We start from the raw sequence: 24212 nt of genomic DNA, 5'->3' as shown, positions 1-24212 counted from the left end.
GGATACCAGTCACTGGATTTAGCACCCGCCCTAGTGACCTCATCTTAGCTAACTATATCTGCAAAGGCTCTGTTTCCAAATAAGGTTACATTCCCAGGTACTGGGCTTAGAACTTGAACACATCATTTTAGGAGACAATCCAACCCACCACATTCCGGTTTAGTGGAAAGTTAATCGTATTCATGCTCCCCACCCCAGCAAGAAGGGGAGTGGTCGAAGAAACCTGCTCTCCCCGCTTCATTCTCTCACTCCCCCATTGCCCGGCCACTCTGCCAGATGCCTGGTTGGCTCCTCGGCTTTCCTTGCCCCCCGCCCCCATCCAATCTGTCCGCCACCTGCACCTTGTCAGTGCTTGTCCCGTGAGTCTGCCTCTGCGTTAAAATCTCCCCTACACTGCAAGCATCATATGAAGTGGGTGATGTGCGTTTAATCCTTGCGCCAATCTTACAAACTAGGTATTCTTACTGCCTCCATTCACAGATAAGGACACCAGAGTTCAGAGGGGTAGATAAAGTGCCCAGGACTGTGGAGCTGCTATACGACCGAGCTTGGTCATCCGATTCTCAAGTCCATGCATAACTCCTGTTCCGTGGATTTGGGGAGCTTCTGCACCCGCACAAGTGTAGTCTTCCCTGTGCCCTTATCACGAGAAACTTCCCTCCATCCTAACCCTCTCCTCTCAGCATCCTTCTTGTTTGTTTATGGTATTCTCTCCCTTGTGGACTATGAGAGCTTCCAAAGTGGATACATTGTTTGTTTTATCTTTAGGGCCCTTAATACCTCTCCCGGAGCAGGGCACAGGCGGCCAGTCAGCACTGGCTGAGCCAGTGGATGCGCCCACGGCCCCCGCGACCTGGTCTGGAGACACCCCTGGGTTTGCGCTGGAACCCCCCAGTTACTCTGCAGTGACTGCAGTATGGCCCTATGTCTTCCTTAGAAACAACCAAAGGATGAATCAAATCAAAACAAAACAACCCCCAAATATTTGAGTTTTCCTAGGAAAGCCAACGCTACATTTGTTTCCTACTGCTGGACTTCCAGAGCCTTACATTTTCTCAAGTGCGTGTCCAGTTTTTATGAAGGTAGATAGTCTTCTGCGTACTGAGGAATCTTTTTTCTTTCATCAGTAAAACTGGTGTTTATTTTGTGGAAAGTCCAAGGAATGCTCACTCTACTGCAATCCAAGTGGAATGTGCATCACGATCCCTGCGGGATAGACTGTCCCCCGCCCAAGTTCAGAGGAGGGGCGTCACCGGGAGCTGGCAATGCCATGCCGGGGGCGCTGGGGCAGGAGTTCCTCTCTCTCCCTCCGGTCCTCACCCCATTCCCCTGGGGCTCTTTTCGTCCCTGCTCTTGGTTGATTCTCCCCACTCTCCTCGGAGCCCACGTTCCCGCGCTGAAAATGAAAGTGGATGGCCTGAAGCTCCCTGTACCTCATTAACCTCCACATTATCTCCGGGAAATTATGCCAATTATCGCACCGGGGCTCAGGATTGAGAAGCTGCCTCTTCTGGGCCCCGGTGATGGATGCTACCAATTTAAGGAGGGGAGGGGCCGTTCCCGGCGGGGAGAGAGTCACTTGTTCATAGTGGGAGAAGCCCCTGCTCAGCAGACCCTGCCTGCAGCTCTCCAGAGGAGGGCCTCCCGGCGTCTTTTTGTAAGCAGCACATTTCCCTGGGGGATATTTTTAAAAAATAGCATGTACTGGTTAATCTGGTTCTCTTATTATCTTAATATACCAAAGGATAGGGGAAAAAACAAAAACAAAAATGGCCCATAATCTTCCTATCAAGTTATTTCTGTTGACCTTTACAACCACTCAAAATGAAAGTAATGCCGTGTAGGTAAGTCTAGATAATTCAGAGTTCAATAAGTAACGAAGTTAAAGTGACTATTTCCTCCTCCCGTGATTTCCAAGTTCAGTTTTTCAACAGCTAATCAAGTTTTGTGCTTCCTTGAGAAATAGCGTGACTGGCCCTGGCTGGTGTGGCTCAGTTGGTTGGGTGCCGTCCCTCAAACCGAAAAGCTGCTGGTTCGATTCCCAGTCAGGGCACATGCCTGGGTTGTGGGTTTGGTCCCCGGTTGGGGCGTGGACAAGAGGCAACCAGTCGATATTTCTCACATCAGTGTTTCTCCCCATCGCCCTCTCTCCTTTCCCCTCTCCCTAGAATCAATAAAAAGAAAAAAAAATTACAAGAAACAGTGCAACTGGAAGGGCACAGAGGTTTAGAGCTGAGCCCCTCACACCGGCGTGGACTTTCGAATCACAGGGAAAGCTTGTTAAGTCACAAGTTGCTAGGCCCCCTCCTCAGAGATTCTAACCCACCAGGTCTGGGAGTGCCCCACGTTTGCATATGTACGTTTCTCGGGGATGCGGAATCCCTACCCTACCACTGTTCAGCTGTGCGACTTTAAATGAAAGACTTAGCCCCTCTTTGTCTTATATCCCTCTTCTGTAAAATGGGGCTACTAACAGAGTTGCTGTGAGTGTTAAATGAATTAAAATATTTAAAAAGTTCTATCTATTAAGAAGGATGCCTTTTGGTACTGTTATGCATAGACCAGCTTGTGAGTACGTATTCAACTACATCTCTGATCTTTAATGTTAACGAGAGGTAACTCTATGTACACTTCAGTACTCTGCTTTATTTGTGATAGTGATTTTCATATACTTACATACAGATATAATTAGTCCTTTGAATCCTGCTTTACATAAAATCATGGTCCAGATATGCATCCTGGAGGGGGTGCTTGCAGGCGACCACACTGGTTGTTCCGTGTCACTAGCTAATGTACATCATGCAGCAGAGAGCATCCTTGCCCCGTCCTGATGTGCATTTTGTGAGTATATTTGTAGAGTAACTTCCTGGAAGAGAGGCTACTAGGCCAAAATATATGTGCATTTTACATTTTGGTGCTTGAAACATTAAAATGTAAGTATGCATTCTTGGGAAGGCTACATTTGTTCCTAAATCTGGTCTGCCCAATACCCTGATGTTGCCTCAGGGCAAATGGTGTTTTCTCCAGGCACTTTCCTATCTTCATCTTCTACATGAGGATGGGAAAGCCAACAAAGCTGACACGGGGAGGTGCAGCACTCAGCTGGCTCTGAACCACTTGTTCAGCGCAGAACGAGAAGCTGGGGACCCAGAACTGGTTAAAGCAGGGGTGTTCGGCCCACAGCCCGCGGGCCACACGCAGCTCTGGGTGGCTGTGAATGCAGCCCAACACAAAATTGTAAATTTACTTAAAACATGATGAGATTTTTTGTGTGATTATGTGTCGCAATGTATTTAATGTGTGGCCCAAGAGAACTCCTTGTTCCAGTGTGGCTCAGAGATGCCAAAAGTTTGGACAGAAAGCGTGCATGCCCACTGTGCTCCAGAAGCCCTGCGCTAGGAGGGAGAACCCCCAAGACAGCAGGAGGCATTGCAGCCTGGCGCGGGAGTATAGCATGCAAATCAAAGGTTGCACAAAAAGTAAGTAGCTGGAGTGGATGAGATAAGGATCAGGGAAGGATTCAGGAGGACAGGTGGCTCTGCTTTGCAAAGTGAGTGAGAGAGGACAGGAGAGAAAGGTCTTTAGAGATTCAAAGTGTGTGCCAGAGCCCAGAGGCTTGGTAGCAACTAACAGCATCTGATACGGGTGCTCAAGGAGTGCTAGTTGAACACAATCTCAGCCCTCACAAGCGTGTACAACCTACAGAAATCCAGTGCTTAGGCTCTCTCTGATCCAATTTAAGACTGAAAATCCCTCCAGAAATTTTTGAATTCCTATGCCTGCTATATCTTGGACTTGAGATTTTAGGTTCATGAATACCTTAGTGAATTCCTAGTGAACTCATACAACCAAGACAAAATTTGCCTTATTATACTGTGATCAGCAGGTTGGAATACACGTTTTGATATAACCTTCAGATGGTTGTTGACTTTTGCTGTAATACCTGCACCCTGAGGTGGAAGTCCCAGGACTCTGAATGTAGAATGATAATAGTTGCTTCCTTCTACAAAGATCCCATCCCCTGGCAGATGGCCCTCAATGCCCCTAAGAAAGGGAACTTCCATCACATATGCATCTTCCTCACCCACCTTTTAGGTTGGGTGGCCTTTAAGTTTATCCCTTAAGTAAGAGTTTCATTGATGATCTCACATGTGTACTAGTGTGCTAATAAGAGTTAGGGAAAATAATGTAACTGAATTAATTAGGACTCCTTCTGTGTGCCTGCCAAGGCTAAGCCCAACTTGAGCTGGCTTAAGGAAAAATGCAGGCGGTGTATGAGGAATAGTGATGTTTCATGAAACGATGGGATGGAGAAGGCCACCGAGCCTAGCTAGCAAGGGGCCTGGCACTCAGGACTGGAAGTCACAAGTAAATCTGACCACTGACTCTCTCTACTTACTGCCCCTACTTCCCTTCTTCTGCTTGAGTCATCGTGTCTTCTCTGTTTCTTACAGTTCTTCCCTGCTCCCAGCTCTGTGGAGGAATATATAGCCTCATGGGTCCTGCCTGTTGGAGAGCCAGCGGGAAAGCTGAGACCATCAGTCCTGCTCCTGGTCCACTTTGGAGTCCTAGAAGGTAGAATCTGATCCATCAGCTCAAGCCTATACTTGCTCTAATCAGCTCTGGGTGGTGAGTAGAGTCACAAAGTGACTAATGATTATTGGGGGCTCTTTTGTCATGGATATAAGATGAAAAGAGTCTATGATATAGAGACAGATGGATAATTTTAGGAACAGAAAAGGGAAGAGGTTTAGGAAGAAGTAGCAGATTAAATGTTGCTCATTCCTCAGTTTCTGTAAAGCTCTCTTGAACACCCAGATGTGTACATCCAGCTTTGGAGAAGTGTCTGGTTCCACATGAGAACACTGGATTAGATCAGTGGTTCTCAGCCTTGGCTTATCAATTGAATGACACGGGAGCATTTGAAAACCTTACTATCCAGGCACCATTCCCAGAACAAACAAATCAGAATCTCTCTCTACAAGATTCTGGTATCAAGATTTTAAACGTACATCAGGTAATTCCAGTGTTTAGCTAAGGTACAGAATCATAGTAAAGATGAAGACTGTTCATTTCGGTTCACGGTGGGGCCTGGGGTCTATGGTGCTAACAAGCTCGCAGATGCTGTCAATGCTGCTGGCCCATGGATTATACTTGAGTAGCAAAGCGCTAAATTATCCCGAATTTAGTCCCAAAATTTTTAAGAAAGAGAATATTTGCTTCACAGATATTTATTTTCTGCTCTGACCAGACCTTGTGCTAAAAGCTAAGGCAACAGAAATCTATTAAGTTTCCATGATTGAGAGTTGCTCGTGTGGTCCACAGAGCTGGAGAGAGGCTAGAGAAAATACCCTGTGTGCATTGCTTCTTCTTAGTCGTGTTTGAAGACCTATGTCAGGGGTTTCTGGTTGTTTTGTTTTGTTTTTGTTTTTATGAAAATGTCCCTGTTGAAAAGGCAGCTGGCTTCCCTGAGGGGAGAAAAGTTAGTTTAAGTCTTGGGCTAAGGCCATGTGACGTGGAAAGAAGTGACTCTGACATCTGGCAGTTTAGGGTAACGTGCAAAATATGAAGTCTGTGATGGAGAGAGCCGTTTGGCCCTAAGCACAAAGGGCAACATTCAGACTATGCCTGGGAATACAAAAATGACCTATAGGATGATTGATAGGATAGGCAGATAGGTAGGTAGGTAGATGGCCCGTGAAAGGACCTCCTTGGTTTTCAGTGGATTCAATGATTAATCAGCCGGCTGTAGAGATTGAGAACATGTTTTAGGATGTATTTGGAGTCCCTGATAATAACAGAACCAAAGTTGTTCCAGTGCTTATGGTGTAAGTCTGCTCACAGGCCATTGAGCTGTGCTACGCCAGGAAGCCAGGAGAGCACGCACAAATCGTGATGCCTTGTCTCCACATCACAGAGAATGTGTCTAAATAAGGTGGGCGGGGCAGGGGGGAGGGCATAATAAATGACCTGATTTTCATCCAGCAAATATTCCCTGAATACCAGCTATGCACCAGACACTGAATTTGATCAGTTTCAACATTGCGATTTTGGAGATTATTCATAGGCTCTGACAAGGGCAAGCTGCTTTTCTATACGTGGTTACATTTAATCCTCACCAAAGCCTGGGGTGGAGGCGTCAGGGTTGCCCTGCTGTTGACGATGGTGGTGATGGTAGCAGTGGTGATGATGGTCACTGTGGTGGCGTTGGGGTATATTTTCTATTTAAGAACATTTTAAAAAGTGCTCCAAAGTGTTGAGGGACCACAGACAGTCCCACAACTAGTAAGCAGCCACGCTGGGGCAGGAACTCAGATGCCCCAATTCCAATCTTGGCTTGCTATTCATTCAACCATACTGAGTAACAAGAATATGAACTAGCTGCTAGCAAGCTTAGTTTGGGGTTGGCCATCCTAAATACTTGTGGAAAAGTGAGCTAAGAATTTAGGGTCTACGCAGTACTATGACTTCATGTGTAAGAGAGGGGGAGCTTCAAAGCGGCAACTGCTGAAGTTGCACAGATTTCTCATTTCTAGCGTGCATTCTTTCCTCCTGGCGAGGAGGGCTGCAGCAAGAATCGGTCATAAAGGAAACGTTTCATTCTGCCTCCCAGATGCACTCCTGTGCCTAAATTAGCTTCTACCTTTATAGCTAATACACATGAAAAGAGAATACGTACACAGGCACTTCCCAGAAGCGTGGTTAGCTGAGGGAGTCAGAGGGTTGTGACTGCCCCCAAGAAGATGCCATACTTTTCCAACAGCTTCAGGCTCGCGGGCCCTGCAGCATCCCACCTGGTCACGCTCCAGCCGCACTCCACGCGGCACCGGAGTGGGCCTCTCCACAACACAGACGTGGCTGCCTGTCTGCGGGGCGGAAAGTTCTCAATAGCTCCTAGTTGTCCGCAGAAGAAAGCTGGGGCTCCTTAGCCTCGCGCCCGGTGCCCCTTGTGACGTGCCGTTGCTGACTACGCCAGCCTCATTTCCCTTCCTTTCAGCCTTCTATGAAGTGCTTCTGCAAAAAACAGATCACATACAGTTCAGTCCTCCTTCTAGACCCGTAGGTGTGAGGATGCTAGGGCTTTGATTGTGCCGGTTTCACTGCAAGAAGGCTGCCTCTGCCTCCGACTAGCGAACCGGCATTCATCCTTAAGGACTCAGCTTATCCAAACACACTTCCCGGACCAGCCTCATGCCGGGGAAGACAGGCCACCGTAGACGTTCTTCTACCAGAGCGCCCTCTCCCCGAGCTTTCGAAGGCAACCCAGTTGTCACCGCCATGGCCAGCGTTGTAATCATCATCACGATCACCGTCATCTCCTCCACCCCCTCAAACCGTCACTGAGGGCGGACTGGGTTCCAGCCACCGCTCTAATCACTTTACATGTATTCTCATTTTTAATATTCATCAAACAGCTCCATGAGGTTTGAAATTAACTAAACTGACAAACAAAAAAACCTCAAGCTTCCCCAAATGTAACAGTGCCTGGAACGTAGTAAGCATAGCAACTGCTCGATAATTTATAAAGCTGAGTTGATACTTGTTTATTCATTTGCTTTAAAAATAGGCTTTCTTTTTAGAGCAGTTTTAGATTTATAAAAATATGGAAGACAGAGCCCAGAGTTCCCATATACCCTGTGCCTTGTTTTCCCTATTATTAACATTGTGCATTAGTATTGCATATTTATTACAATTAGTGAAGCAATATTTAAATATTATTATTAACTAAAGATCACAACTTATTCAGATTGCCTTAGTTTTTACCTGTTGTCCTTTTCCTGCTCCGGGATTCCATCTAGGACCCATGACATTTAGTCATCGCATCTCCTTAGGCTCCTCTTTGCTGTGACAGCTTATCTGACTTCTTTTGTTTTTGACGACCTTGGCTGTTCTGAGTAGTACCGGACATATAATTTGTAGGATGCCCGTCTATTGGAATGCAGTGTATTTCTCCTGACTAGTCTAGAGTTATTTGTTCTTTTTTTATGGAATTTATCGGGGTGACATTGGTTAATAAAATTATATAGGTGTCAGGTGTACAGTTCTGTAATACATCACCCATATATCGTACTATGTGTTCACCACCCAAAGGCAAGTCTCCTTCCATCGCCATTTACCCCCCGTTTACCTCTTCCACCACCCTACCTCTGCCCCCTGCTTTCTCTCTGGTAAACATATGGTCGTCTGTATTCACGAGTCTGCCGCCCCCTCTTCGGTTCTTAAGAGGAAGACGACAGTGGTAAAGTGCCATTTCCATTATATCATAGCAAGGGTGCACAGATCAACATGATTTATGACTTGCCGTTGACTTGATCGCTTGGTTGAGGCTGTGTGTGTTAGGTCCCCCACCGCAAAATTACTAATTTCCCCCTTTCACTTCCTCTTTGGAGGAGAGTCGCTGTGCAGACCAAGCTGAAGTTGGAGTCTGGAGTTGTGTGTCGCCCCCACCCCTTGAAGGCAGACTGTCTGCACAGTGTTTGGGATTCTTCCACACAGGAAGTTGGTCCCTCCTCCCCAATTTATCCATGTATTCAGTGAGTTATTTACATACGCATGGACTCATGAATATTTACTTCCTGCTTTGGGTTTTCTTGCAACGCTACTTAATTCTGTTGCTTCAGTTGTCCCAGCTCTGGCCCCTGGAGGCCCTTTCCTTGGGGCTCCTTTGAAAAACCCCCATGAAGTGAGGGTTTTTTTTTAAACTTTCTGAACACTTTCATGCTTTTAGCTCTGGCTCATCTTGCATTTTCTTTCCTGGCCTACTCCTGGAGTCACCCATTTTTCAGAGAAGCCCTGCTTTTTCTCTTTGGAGAATGGTATTAGAATGCAAGGTCTGTGTCCCGCTGTGCTCACTGCTACTGGGGTGTTGTTTCTTTTTTAGGTCTTCTCAGCTAATAGAGAAAACACTCTGTATTATAAATGTACACCTGTACTAACTCAATGCATACACATATACCCACCTATGACTGTGTCTGTGCGTGACCTTCTGCATCTATATTAAGCTAAACATGAGTCCGTACAGATAACTCCAACTGTAATCGATTACCACATGAAGCATGCACTCCTCCTTACTTTGCTTATCTGTAAATTCCCACCCCAACAGAGAGAAAGCCGACTCCCATCGCCTGCCATCCATTTACTTAATTGTTCGGTTCCAGCGTACACACCTGGCAGCATTAGAACTGTTAACCTGTGGAAAACAACTGTATCAGCCTAAGAACAGTGCTTATGTGTAGCTCTTTTTGCCTTTAATTTTACAGACTCTGCTCATTTCCAAGGTTACCTAGCTCAGCACCTTCCTCCCAGCCCCTCCAGTGAGGTTCTCTCGTCACCGTCCACGTCCCTTCCTGGGAGGCCCCTGGTTTCCTAAGTAACTTTTTGATGTGCATGCACTAAGGTTCATTCTTTATATTTTTCACTTTTTAAGCATCAATTTATTCCCGATTCATCATTTATAGCACTCCCTATTTCACACACTCAGAAATAAGTTGAATTAACTGATATTTAGAAATCATCTCTAACACAGCATTAAAGTGAAATAGTCTACGGAAGAATGAAATAGATACTGTCAGAGCGCAGCAGAAAACAACTGGTGCCCCAGAAAAAGTTAGCTCCGAGCCTCCCCGCAGCCACACTGATGAAAGGAAGCCCAGCAGCGTCCTGGGACAGACGGATCCTGCTCTGGCCCTAAGCGCGGAGGGGCAGCTCCGAGGGCTCTCTAAGAGGGTGCGAAGGGCTCAGAGGGACTTTGTGTCCACATCAGATTCCCAGGTGAAGGCGTTCAAATTTAACCCCTAAGTCCAGAGAGAGCTGCATTTCGCGCTCCCTGCGGTTGCTCTAGGAATCCCTCCCCTGGAAGTTTTCTCAAGTCCATGAGATGCGCGGCTCGCCCTGGAAATGAGCCTTCGTGCTCCATAATTATGAGGTACATCTGAGCATTTACATTATATTTGTGTTTACAAAAGGTGCCGTTTGTTCTGCCTGTTCTCATTTTCATATCTACCTGGGAAATCTTAGCACACATACGGTCGTTCCCATTTTGCAGATTAGCAAGCTGTGGGCCAGAGATTTCCCAGGGCTTGATTTCCTGGTGACACATGGTGACAAAAGACTCGATCCCAGAATCCAGCTTTCTCCTCCTTCCTCCAGAGCGACTCTTGACACTCCCATCACCCTTGACAACTTTGGGGACAGAACCCCAGAGCAGCTCATCTGAACCTGAGGTGATACATACGGGCTTCCTTGTTTCTGAAGCCTGTGAGAATCCACATTAGAAACTGAGATTTCCATGTGGACTTCCAAGTTCCCCCAGGGCTTGTGAGGCCCCGGTGTTATTGCAAAGAGCTGCACAGTGGTCCTCGGCCTCTGTTGGCAAAGAGAGCAGGTGTTCCCTTTTGTCTTCTGAAGTCCTTCAGAGGTATCGACGTTTTCTCATACCTACCATCATTTATTTATTAACACACTCACACACGCACACACACACCAAGAAACTAAGAAGTAATGAATGAAAGCTTCTGGACAGTCAGAGCAGGCGGCGTTCATTCCGTTTCCTCTTTATTTGCACATTTTCCAGAGCTTTTCCACTCTATTTTACACAGAATTCAAAAGTCTATGGTTGCTCGACGTCCAGGCCCCCGCCTTCTGGAAACAGCAATGGGAAGAGAGGTGAGACAGGGACTCCTAGCAGAATTAGACATGAGGGACTTAAAACAGGAAGCCACATGGGAACATTTCGTGCAGGACGGAGGGTCGCAGTGCACCTCAGCTTCCATCGACAGCATCGGTTCTTTTAAACACAGTGCTCGGAAAGGTGTTTCCAAATTACTTTTTAAATATGAATAATATCTTGGATACTCTACTTGAAATGGCTGTGATTTTTAAAATATTTTTTTTTCATTCAAAATGATTATGGCAAAAGAGGTAAATATGTCAGTGTTTAAAATAGGAAAGCCTTAAATCTGAGCAAAGCAAGATTACCCAGTATGACTCATTAACTCAGTAGACATTTACTGTGTATAAATTGTACATCAGGAGCTGGGGAAAGAGGAGTAAATAATATTGATCCCTGTCTTTAGGAATCTCAACACCTAATTTGAGAACCTGTGCCCGGGGTCTGGATTGTGGAGGTTTTCACAGCACAAAAGGCTAATGGTTAAATCCTTTCTGCTCTGTGAGTCTTCCAGGACTCGGGGTGAGAATCACTGAATTGTGGACTTGAGGCTTGAGGAGAAGTGACAAGAGTCATATGTGAGGAAAGGAAGGGAGGGCGGGAGGGCGGGAGAACCCTGCTGCATTTGGGCAGATGGAAAAAACAAACTCTTGTCCCCAAACTTCCACTCTGTGGATCCGTGTCAACTTGGCCGAGTGCTATAAATAAAAGGGTAATTTTACAGACGCCATTTCTCCCACCATCAGTAAGTTAGCAATGCAGGCGTTACTGTCCCAGGTTTGTGGAGCAGGAAGCTGAGGCCTCAGAAGTCTAACCGTTCTACCAAGATGAGAGCTTGGGCAGCCCATCTTGGCTGGGGCTGTGTGCAGATCTAGGCCTGTCCCGTCGGGTGTGAAATCCCAGACACCACGCAGCATTGCCTTCAACCACAGGAGCTTGGGTTAATCAGAGACATAACATGCTACCAGAGAGAGAGAGACAGAGAGGCAAATGCTAACCCTCACTCGGCTGTGACTTGGTTTCTGATACGGCCCATGTGACGTGGCCACCCTGCCAGTCAGGGGTATGGCACACTCCAGTTGAGTAACAAGGAGAGCTTAACAAAGAGACAATTTACCACAGATAGAGCACCGTGTGAGAAACCTCCAAGACACGTGCGGCGTACAGGAACCCAGGGCTGGTGAAGGAGAAAAGGGAGGGGGGCAATGATTGGGACGCAGAGGACAGCTGAGAGTAGAGGGCCTTCTGCCAGGAGCTGTGACCTTTCCCCGAGGGGTCACGTCAGCCATGGTGACCCATAGGGAGGGAGTCTGGAACAACACGTCTTTATCACTTCTCTCCCTCCTTTCAGTCTCCTGATGGCCTCCCCATTGGCCAAACCTGCCTGGAAATTGAAGGGTAAGGGATCCCCATGGTGTAGGCCATAGAGGTCAAGCACAGAGCAGATTGAAAGGGGAACATACAGACTAGAGAGGCAGATATGACATACCTGTCCCAGCCCTGCTTATATACTCCAAGGAATCAGCGTAGCTCAATGTCAAAGGATGCTGTCCCGTTAGGACCAGCTGCAATCCCATGCTCCTTCGCAATCTCGTGGTCCTTCTCACGATCCTTCTTAGCACAGCCCTCCAGGTACCTAAGAATAGTGATTGGAACTGACCTGGAAGCAGGAATATATTTGCCATCCTTGTCCTAACCTGGACCATCTTTCTTATTCTTCTTTGGTTGGGTTAGATCATCTTGATGCCAGTAATTTAGAGTTTGCCAGAGCCACAGTTATCGATAATACTTTATGGATTTAAAATATTTAGGGAGATAAATGTCATGAAAGAATCACTGAACCTGATATTAGAAATCTCTGTATCTTACAAACTAGGTGACCTTGGACAAACCATTTGCCTTAGCAGAGTCTCAGATCTTGCCCACGTGAAATGGAAATGATGAAGTTACCCCTCAGGATGGTACAATTTTGATAGGCTGAGAGTACAAAGCAAATACATAAAAATGTGCATCGTGCACAAGGCAGTCATGATTTTTTAATTCATTTATTACATTTTAGTAAGGCATCATAGTAATCAAGAAATCCAGTGCTAGGTTAGGAAAAAAAGGCTTTGAACCTTGGCTTTGAAATTTCCTGGCTGGGTGACAGGGAGCAAATATCAGTCCTTCCAAACCTCAGTTTCCTTATCTATCAAATGGGACTAACTAGCGCATCCACCTCACAGGCTGTTATTTACTGGGTCATGATAAATACTCACCAAGGCTACCCATGGGTGTCAGCTATTATTGCATTGCCACATTTGCAGAGGACACCTTCACAGCAGTGGGCAAGTCCATAAGGCATTCACTAATCCAACAGCACTCATTATGCCCTGTTAGTCTTTAAGATGTGCGATCTCGCTGGAGACAGGCATCCACAGGCACCTTGACTTCTCCTGAGACCACAGCCATAAACAGAATTAAACTCCTGAGTGCTGCTCCTTCTGGCCGTTCCTCCTGAATTTTGTTGACACAAATGTCAGAGAACTTTACTTTAGCCTTGTGATTTTCCATGTGAGCTGATGGAACTCACTGGCCTGGGAGGGAAAGAGTTTGGTACATCTTCTGTTTCTCCTGCTAACTTGCTGAGTGACTTTCTATAAACCTCTTAATTTCTCTGGGTCTCCTCAAACTTAATAGATATATAGATAGATGATAGATAGATAGATAGATAGATAAAGAGATAGATGGATAGATAGTTTACATTAGACAATCCACTCAAAGTTTCCATTTTGAAGACTCTATAACTCCATCAACCCTCCTTGGAAAGCAAATCCATTTGCTTCCAGAGTTCTATCACCCTTCACACATACAAGGCATTCAGCAAGCTAAAAAGAACTCAGAAATATCCAGTGCCTACTATGTGCCTGAACCAGATGTATATTTAATACAGCCTGGATATTTTCTGAAACAAAGGGTGTTTTCCGTAAGCAATTCCCCAAACCGAGCACAGGCATCTGTCTCCAGCAGAGTGGAAGTAACTAACACGAATCTCACCTTCGTTAAATTTTGAGACCGACAAAAAGGCACCCGAACTCCTTGTGGACTCCCATGGCTGAGCTTTGATTCATACTTAATTTCCTAAAATGGGAAAGAGAGGATTAGCTGAATGAAGGGCTTCAGTATAAAGAGCACACATATGTCTTCTTGGCTAATGTCTGCTCTTTTTTCCAGTTATTAGAGCTAATGCCGGCACAGGAAGGGAGCATTAGGGGCCAGGTTGTTTCCCCCCTTAGAACAACAGGGGGAATGTACCGCAGATAAGAGGCGCCCCGGTGTTTTGGCTTTTGGAAGCGGAAATAGAATTGCTATATACATGTCAGCTTGATCTGGGAAGCCTGACAATTCTCCCCCTGCCCCCACCTCTTAATTCTGATTACTGCCAGACTGAGATCTATCTGTCGGGCCTGCTTGCGCTTTGTAAGAAAGGTTTCCTGGGGAGGGAGGGGGTTGGCGTTGTTTTACCAGTGGAGGCTATTATCTTGCAACAGCTGGTTATAGTTAACTGCAGCCCATACTTACAGCCTGAACGCTGGAGCCTTCTTTAGTGCCTGTGGACTTGCGGTGAACAGAGTCAGGCTTAACTCTTTCTTCCCCCCGTAGCTGACGGCTTCAGTGGGGATTTGGGATGGAGGGCGGTGGCTGCCAGCAGAGGGTGGGGTTAGGTGGAGGGCTGCAAGTAGAGCCAACGGTGCTTCCTAACGATGGTAAATATCAAGGTTTTATTCTAGGCCAGGGACGTGTAGAGCACTGTGTAGATATTATTTCAGTGTGTTTTGACCATCAGAGCTCCGATGTTGATATGACTCTGCCCATTTCATGAGGGAGGAAATGGAGGCTCGGGCAATAAATGCTGGGATCCAAGTCCACATGAGTCCAGTTACAGAAGCAGAGTGCTTCACTCATGCCGTGCTGCATCGGGCCTCCCGTTGCTCCTGAAGCATCAGCTGCAGACAGTCCATGTGCCCTGCATGGTGCTGGACTATCTCTTATGGCCAGACGGTCTGCACCCCAGAGGGCTCTCAGGCTGGCCGGAAGGATGAGCAAATACAGGTGATACACCAAGAGTGGGGAAACACAGTGAAAACTACAGAAACGCCTCACCCTCCCTCGGGAGCAGAGAATAGATCAGGACCCAGAGGAATTTAAGGGAGAGACCAAGTTTACCTTTAAAAAAAGTCATAAAACTAGGGAACACAGCTGCAAAAAATAAGAAGAAAGAGAAAGGGAGGGAGGAGGGGGCAGGCCTGAGAGGGGCTCACTGGACCAGAGTTGAGAGGCCCGTGGCAGCTGCAGCCAGCACCCGGGGGCACACCATGGCACCCCCAGGAGCCCACGCTGGGTTCTCCAGGAAATGGGCACAGGGTCATCAGATCTGCATTTTACCAAGATGAGAAATCGCTTTGGCTGCAGCGGAAGGTGTTTTGGGGGGCGCAAAAGAGAGAGGGTGGGAAATCCCGGGTACGATAATCCAGGAGGAGGGAGCTGGCCATGGCCGTGGCAATATGCAGCTTCGGCTGCATCTGGGAGATGTGTCTCCAGGAAAAGCAAATACAAATGTTCGGCTTCCTTGCCTCGCTAAAGACTAGAAAGAGGTTAAATTTTCCAGCAGGAAGTTGGATTGTTGCTCAGACCGCTAACACAACCCCGAATGACATACATTCCTGAGGGTTACAAAGCTAATCAGTGGCATTGGGGGTGGCAGTGAGACTACACACACTCACACTCACACACACACACATTTTCATTTTCGCAGCACGTCTGGAATTTTTGTTCTCCCTCCCTTTGTTTGACTCCAACATCTTTCCTGATGACAAAGAAAACCAAAGTTTCAGAAATCCAGTGTTAAGCACAAAGAGAGGCGGAGCCCAAGGATTGTCGGGGGAAAAGTTGGCTGACTCCGAACCTCATTCTCTGCCTTGGTACCCAGCGATTCACAGTGGGGGAGAGAGAGGCTTGCCAAAGGGCTCCGTGTGACCGGGCTGAACTGGAAGAATATGTAAAGTTCAAGATGAAAAGACAGCCCTGGGTCCACCACTGAAAGCTGAGCTGGGAGCGAATGGAGCTGGGGAAAGGGGCCTTTACAAAGGAAAGTGCTTATTTGCAAACTCCGTTCTCTGCAGCAAATGCTGCCCGGACCTCTGGCAAAAGGAGTTCCTGGACACAGGCCTTTCTCTTGAGCTGTTAGTCATCTGGGCTTAATTACCTCTCTCCAGGCTCCCTTCTGCAGCCAGTCCTTGGGGTGGCTGCAGAGGTCTGGGGTGGAGGTTTTGCCCTTTTAATTCCAATGTTCAACAGAGTTAGAGTCTTATTACTGCAAAGCTCAAAACAACGTTACTTCTGCTGCTGCTTTGAATTCCTGATTTTTACAGTCGGGCCACAGGAGCGGCAGGTCAGACAGAGCAGGGAGGAGGCCAGGCCTCCCGGGGAGACCTGGGGATGAGCGTGGTCCCAAGCAAGGTGTGCTGCGCCTGCTGCGAGGGTCCTGCAGGAGGCCCTGGCTGTCACTCAGCAGGAAGATGTGTCCTGGTTACAGAGACTGGGGTGGCACTGCCATGTGCTTCCATGGGCCCCATGGGCTAAGGCCGCTTCCCAGGCTCTGTTCTTTCACATCAAAGCAGCACACACCTTCCCTGAAAAGAGGGTATATTAGTTAGTCAGTGTTCTCCAAAATGTGTGCGCGCGTGTGTGTGCGTGCGTGTGTGTAAAAAGAGAGAGGGAGAAAGAGAGGCTGATTTTTGAAGAATTGGCTCATGAGATTGTAGCGGCTGGCCAGTCCGAAACTTACAGGGCAGGTTGTCCGGCTGGAGGTTCAGGTCAGAGCGGATGGTGAGGTCATGAGCACGAACCATGAAGGGCAGCGTGCTGAAAACTCAGGCATGGCTTCTTTTTTTTATTTTTTTTCAAGTCAAAAATCTATTCATCCATTCATTCATTCATTTTCTGTGTGACAATAGATTTTATTCTGTAACCTTTTTTAAATTTTATTTTTCAATGACAATTTACATTCATGATTCTGTATTAGCTTCAGGTGTACAGCATAGTGGTTAGATGATCATATACTTTACAAAGTGTCCCCCCCCCAACATATTTGAAGTACCCACCTCACACCACGCATCATTATTACAATAGAATTGACTATATTCCCTATTTTGTGACTACCTGTTTTGTAGTTCTTAATCCCTTCACCTAATTCGAAAGAACACATTCACCCCTGTGTTTAATGCAGCAGTATTAATAATAGCCAAGGTATGGAAGCAGCCCCAGTGCCCATTGTAGATGAGTGGGTTAAAAAAGTAGGGGGACATTTACACAATGGAATACTACTCAGCCATAAACGAAAGAATGAAATCTTACAATGCAACAGCATGGGTGGACCTGGAGGATATTAGGCTCGGTGAAATAAGTCAAACAGAGAAAGACAGATAACATATTATTTCACTTACATGTGGAACTAAATGAACAATACCAACAAACAAACAAAATAGGAACAGACTCAAGCATGGTTTCTAATGTTGCCATCTTGAGGAGAATTTCTTCATCCTTGGGAAACCTCTCTTTGCTCTTAGCTGATTGTATAAGTCACACTTCCATTATGAAGAGTAGTCTGCTTTCCTTAAAGTCCACTGCTTTAAATGTTAATTACACCTAAAAAAATACCTTCACAGCAACATCTACACTATTGCTTGACCAAACAACTGGGCACCATAACCCACCCAAGTTAATGCATAACATTAACCATCACAGAAGCTATTCCAACAGTGTCTTAAATGAGTCAACAGTGTGTATTGTGAGACCCTGGGGTATAGTCCCTGTTCAGGGATGTTCATACTTCCCTCCCTGAGCAGAGTTTAACTCATGCTGTTTTAGATCTACCTGCGTCTGCATCTATCTCCTCATCCCCAACCTTGGAATTCTAGGGGAATGAAAATGTATGCCAAATCTAGTCTTCTCACCCATCCTGAAGTTCAAATTCAAAGGAGATCAGTAAATCATGAAATATATGCAGAAGCCAGGCCTCTGCTTCTAGATTGTGGTCCTAGTGATTGACATGAGCACTTAGCAGGCAATTGTTGAGTCTAGAAACTCTTCATTTTCTTGTTGTTTTTTTATGTTGTTTTTTAAACCAAGAGGGAGTGCAAGCAGAGAAAAGATCTAGGAAGACACAAATTCAAAACAAAAATCAAAAAGCATGAAAATCATACTTTGTATTAGTCCAAAAAATAAGGTATCACTGCCCCTTATTGTGAAGGCCACCTCATGTCAGGAGGAGTGGGGGAGGGCCCATGTGCCCTTTGGGTTGGAGATAAAGGTCCAGGCCCCTACTGAGCAGGTCCTGAGAGTCCCCATTTTTTCTGCCTGCCTGAGAAGGGGTCATATTTATAAAGACAGATGGAAGGTCATGGTGTGGGCCCTTGACTTAGAGTATGTCCTAAGACCTTGGAAAATTCATCTTCACATTCACACTTGCCCCCATAGTGCATAATGTACCCCACAGAATTCAGTAACACATAGCTACTAAAAAACTGACCTGGCCCCACTAGATCCTTAATAAAAGTCACGCAATACACTATGAGACAAAAACAAAACCATTCCAATTGTGTGTACTGGTAGGCAGGTTAAGGACTCTTGCAGGTTGAGAGGGTCATGTGATTATTCCGGTGTCACAGTCAATATTCATGCACAGGCCTCAGAGAAGTGACTTACTACAGACCCTTGAGGCCACATAAGTGCGGCCGAAGTCCCACTCCTCTCTGCCGATGCCAATGCACAAGATGCCTCAATGCCTCTGATGGGCATGGCTGCTGGCCAAGGCGCCCACTAATCTGCACCCCTCCTTGGTAGCACTCCTTGTCATTGTGGTTAATATATTGCTGGTTTAATGGTTTGTGTGATACTCTTTCTCCTTTGTTGGATGGCAAATTATGTAAGGGTAAGGCCTGAGTCCAGGGTAATGATTGCTGTAACACTGAGTAAGCTGTAGCTCCGCGAACACTCATTAAATGCATGAATATATCAACCGGTCAACCAGTCGTTCCGGTACTATATCCCTCAGGTGTGACTGGACAGGTATTTTCATCCATATGGCCGTGTCTACTTTCCGTTACCAGAGATGTAAATAAAATCTTAGTTTTTCCCCTCCTTTTCCTCCCTCATTTTTGAATATATACATTGATAAACTGCTTCATATGTTCAGTCATATATAAAGGCTACTACGTATATGAGACCACTTTCTACCACCTCAATCCCCCTGAGATTAATTACTGGGAAACCATCCTCATTGCATGTATCCATCTTTTATCTAACCATCTTTTATCTTCCTTTTCCACAAAAAAGAGTCCTTTCAAAGCTTAAAGAAAATCTGTAGTGTTTGCCTAAGTAAATGCTCTTCCACATTTACTTAGATCTTTCAAAGTGAAGGTACCTGGGAGCCTTCCCAGGTGGAAATACAAGTGGAAGACATTGGTTAAAACCCCCGTATAATTTCATCCCTCTCTGGATTTACTATCCTCATGCCGCTTCCCACCATTGCAGGGAAATACAAATAGAGACGCAGTAACTAGACATCAGGTCAGGAGCACGGGAGTAAGACTCCACAGAGAACCAGACAGACATGCTCCCAGCCCAAAGGAGTGGACACCTGTTAAAAAATAAACCGAGACATATTCACACTTTTGAGAGTTTATTTGAACAAAAGTCAATCGGAATGAGGCAGTGCCAAACCGGAAGTGCTCTGCCAGCAGGGGTCAGGGGAAAGACTTATAGAGAAAATGCAGAAGCAAAGGAAGGAAATAATGTGATTGGCTACAGCTCGTAGTCTAGTTGGTTCTTTGTAATCAGTTGTCCTCAGGGTTTTGATTTCATACTGTTGAGGCATTTGCAGGCTTCAGTGTTGGCTTGCTTACATAGGCTGCCGTGATTAGAGCCACGTCAGCCCGATGGCCTCCTTGTTTAATTAATTTCACACACTAGATTGAGGAAGGCAGCCTGGGTGTAATGAAAGTTAACAAAGAGGATTTAAAAAGTGTGATGGGAGCATAAATCATAGGATAGAATTAAATTGCGTCTGGATAGGCCAACTTAAGAACAGCTCGTTTAAGATGAGAATTAAAGGAATAGGTAGGAACTAGCCCAGTGAACAGAGTTGGGCTAGGGACACTTTCTAGGCAGAAGGAAGAGTGGGTCACAAGACCCAGCATTGAGGAAAAACATGTTCTACTCAAGAAAATGAAAGAAGCCAGGACACTGGCCAAAGAGAATGAGTTTCCCCAGAACAACAGACATAAAGTTTTGTGCCCCTTCATCTTTTTCACGCCTGCTGTTCCCTTGGTCATGAATGTGGTTCCCCTTCTCAGGCTAGTGTGTGCTTGGCGTGGTCTCTGCTCTGAAAGTTTGTCCAGCCTTGGCCCCGACGGGATCACTGATTCCCCACAACCCTGCGCGCGATCTTCTGCCGTGGCGCTCCTGTGTTTGCAGTCTGCTCCATCACGGTGTCCTCCTCTGCCTGGCGGTGGCCTCAGCACACCGTGTTCCCTGGTCGTCCGCAGTGGTCATTGCAGAGAGGGACTCAGTGATTTTCCTAGAATAAACTGAATTAAAGAGTTTGATTTAACAGCTTTCAACAGAGCGAACACCTCAGAAAGGGTCCATCCCACAATCCCACGTAATAGCGGGACACTTCCTTCAGTATTTCTGGCTGGTGCAAGACTTACCATAGTAATTATTGTCCTTAAGAAAGCCCCCAGAGGGCAATGAAGGTCAGCTTCTGCCCTTGTAAATATCTATAAAGGAACATACTGGGAGAAAGGTTTGACTCAGGTAAAAAGTTTAACAGTCTGGACTTAAAGATTATAAAGAAGATGTGAGGGAGGAATTAGGTTTGAACTAATAAAGCCATGTCTAATGAAACTTTTTTATGTATATCAAAGACAAATGATGAGCAGTGGGCCTGACAGTGAGTTTATACCCATCATAGAGTATCACAGATATTGTGAGCAGGAAAGCCTGTCATAATAAGATGAGGTCACCAAAATTAGGTCAGTACTGAAGATCTGACACCATTCTAAGGGTTGCTGTAAGTGGGGAGGGGGCCGCATAAGCTCAGGAACTGAGAGCTCCTCGCTCCTTCCTCAGACCCAGTTTGCACCTCTTCTGCTCTCCGGGGTTCAGGGCTCCGGCATTCTTTTCTCAGGAGGCAGCCAGCCCCTTGGTCTCTTCTGCACTTGAGTCTCCCTTTGGGCTTGCAGTCCCTGGCACATAACAGAAGGTCAAAGGCAAAGGCATGTGTAGGATGAGAATAACGATAGCACCCACCACAAAAACAACAACAATAATGATGCATTATTATAAAAAATCCCTTCGCCTCTGTGAACTGCCTCTCTCCCTTTGCAGATCTTAGTGTTCACCTTTGATCATAGGTTGTCATCAGGGAAGGGGCTTAAACTGCGGTGTGTACACATAAAGGGTCATTGCAAAGAGAAAGAGCCATCGTGCTGTGGTAGAAAAGCATCCATTTTTCCCGATGAACTGGGAGCAACCTGAATTTATTATATTCATTCATTTATTCGACCACTTGTTCATTCCTTTATCAGCAAGTGTTTATTCCACGACTTAGCTTAGAAAACCGACTATCAATAATACACTGTATTTGCTACCTACCACTAAACATGCTTTATAGAGTTGCCAAGGTGAGAAACTTTAATTGCAAGTCAAGGCATATAGTTTTTTGATTGAGAGCTTGTATTCGCAATCATAGTTTGCTTGTTTTCGCAGCACGTAGTATGAAGGGATTTTCTTTTCCTGGGACATCTTGTTGCATCTCAGTGTCAACCACTCAGGGATGCTGTTGGCTTATTTTTTTTACGGTGCCCCTGGAGTCACTCAGTAGGAATTTTGGCTTTGACAAACAGTTTATGTTTTCTCTTAGACAATTCCAAATTGCCAGTACTCCATCAGGAGTGTTTGTGAAATGGGGTAACAAACAATGAGAAATGCAGTTTTATTCAGATGGGCACTGTACTAGACCTTGGGCGTGTAATCCTAAGCAAGAAGGGTCCAGCACCTGCCCTCCTATAACCTAAAGTCTGCAAGGGAAGACAGATGTTACGTGAGAAGGCACGGTGTGCACAATGAGTTTTTAAACAGAGGAAGAACCAAGGCATGTGCAAGCATATAGCAGAGACCTAACTCAGTTTAGGGGTCAGTGACATGTAATGAATATTTACGAGTGTGTAATCGAGCGATTCAAAGGCGGAGGTGGATTCAGGTGAGAAAGCAGGGGGACTGAGTGCTCCAGCTATCTAAACAAGATGGCATTTTGAGTCTGACACCTTAAACATAGAGGTTAATGCCTGATGCTAAGGTTCAAATACCTCTCTGACTTACTACGTGACTCTAGGCAAGTTACATAAGCTTACTGTGCCTCAATTTTCTCATTTGTAAAATGTAAGAATACAATGCCCAACCTTGCAGCTTTCATTTTGATCCTCTAAGAAATTCGTAAAGAAAAAGCTCTTAGAAAAGTGCATGGCTCATAGTGAGAGCTGCGTACATGTTAGCAATTGCTATCATGATTATAGTCATGATTGTTACCATTATGATTGCTAGCTATGTAATTTCAAAGAGGCAAATAAACACAGCCTCAAGTTTCTTATCCACAAAGTGGGAATACTAATACCTTCATTGCAGGGGGATTATTAACCGAATTGATACAAAGTATATGCATCTTCTAGGCATGCAGTAGGTGTTCAGCAGATGCTACCTGGTATTCATAGCAATAGTTCAAACCTCATGGAATATCTTGGCCTTGACCTTGGCCCTGGCTGCTGTTGATAGGCTATGTTCATGTGTGCATACTGACAGGTCTTTCTCCTCCAGATTGGCCTAAGGCGGCAAAGCTCATGGAGAGGATAGGTCAAGTTTACTACCCTCACCCAGACGTAAAGAGGAGCTGCCCTTCGTAAGGCTTCCTTGCTTGGCTGGGGCCATGTTTGTGAACCCGACACTACCTGATGCCCACATGCTTCCTTTATAACGTGTTTAATGATAGTGCTTCCGACATCCCCGACCCGGAATGGTTTTCCATGTCTCTCACTCAGTGTGTCACATTCAATGGGGGAAAGGTCAGCAACAAAGAGGAGGTGGACACAACTAGGATTCTTGTGCCAACATCTGTCAAAGGGAGGTGCAGTGACCTTTCAGTGGCTCCCCTTGGGCTCTCCTTGATTCAAACCTGGGAGAAAGGAGATTGGGCTGCTCAGTGCAAAAAGAATCCATCACCCAGCCGTTTTCCCAGGACCCATTAAAATGCTGACACCATTAATCTGCACTACTTTACTTCTCATTATGCAGAAATGTGCTCTTGATCAAAAGTCCCCTTGTGTAGCAGACTGATTCATCACCAGTAGCTGTGGGCCACACACCAGAAATTCATAATCAGCTGACATTATCCACCCAAATCATTCCCAGGAGTTGAAAAGCTCACAACCATGTGTGTCAGAGGGGAGAGGCAGCCACCCGGGATGTGACCTGTGAACAGCCCCGGTGGTTCACACAGTGAAGTGCCCTTTGACCAGGGTTACATTAAGGAAGGGACTGCCGTCTCCCCTGCACATGTTTGGGTCATCTGTTTTCTGAGAACTCGTCCATGTTGGCCTCACATGGGAACTAAACAGCCTAGAATTGGGAGCCAAAGGGGACTTAAAAAAGAGATACAGACTGAATGACACAGAGGTACTAGCTCAGAGACACAAAGCCACGGGTATACACAGGGACACTTCTACCAGGAGCTTACTTGCTGTAGAATGCCATGCCCTTCTGCTAACACCCAAGTGTTTCACACTCAGTGGGTGTGTGACCTCGGTCCAATCACTTACATCCCATCCCCACTTCCTTATTTTATCTCTAACTGCCTAACATAGGAGTGACCTGGGTTAAGTAAAAGACTAAGGCCTAATGTGTTAAGGCTGTGTCTGTCCTCTGGGCAATAACCTCTCAGTTAACTAGCAAGTTTTTTGTTTGTTTGTTTTTCTGGGGGTTTTTTTGCAGAAGATTGAGTCCTTACCAAACTTGTTAATAAAACTGATAGCTACCTTATTCGCTGACCAGGTGCCAGGTACTGTGGCATGTGCTTTGAAAGCATCGTATCAGTTATTTGTATGAACTGTCATAAACACTTAGGATTGTTACAGGAATTTAAAAATTAATACATATAAAATGCTTAAAACACAGAAAGCATGCAGTAAATGATATTCATTACTATCATGGATCCCTGCTAAACACTGCATATACAGGATGGTTTTGCCTCTGAACATGTCACAAGAAGGTCACTTCCTCATGGAGCTCTCTATCCCAGTTCTAGACTCTTCTGGCAGTTGCATTAATCTACCATGATTTGGACTAGGGTCTGCATCTTTTCAGTTCCAAACCCCTGATTCTACATCTGCCCCCTTAGCCACATACAGAACAATTCTAGTTCTTTCCATTAGGGAACAATCCCTGGAAT

The sequence above is a fragment of the Pteronotus mesoamericanus genome, unplaced genomic scaffold (genome assembly GCF_021234165.1).
Source record: "Pteronotus mesoamericanus isolate MK-2021 breed Mesoamerican mustached bat unplaced genomic scaffold, CSHL_Meso_final contig_52, whole genome shotgun sequence".
Classification (NCBI taxonomy): domain Eukaryota; kingdom Metazoa; phylum Chordata; class Mammalia; order Chiroptera; family Mormoopidae; genus Pteronotus; species Pteronotus mesoamericanus.
Note: the sequence above shows the minus strand (reverse complement) of the source record.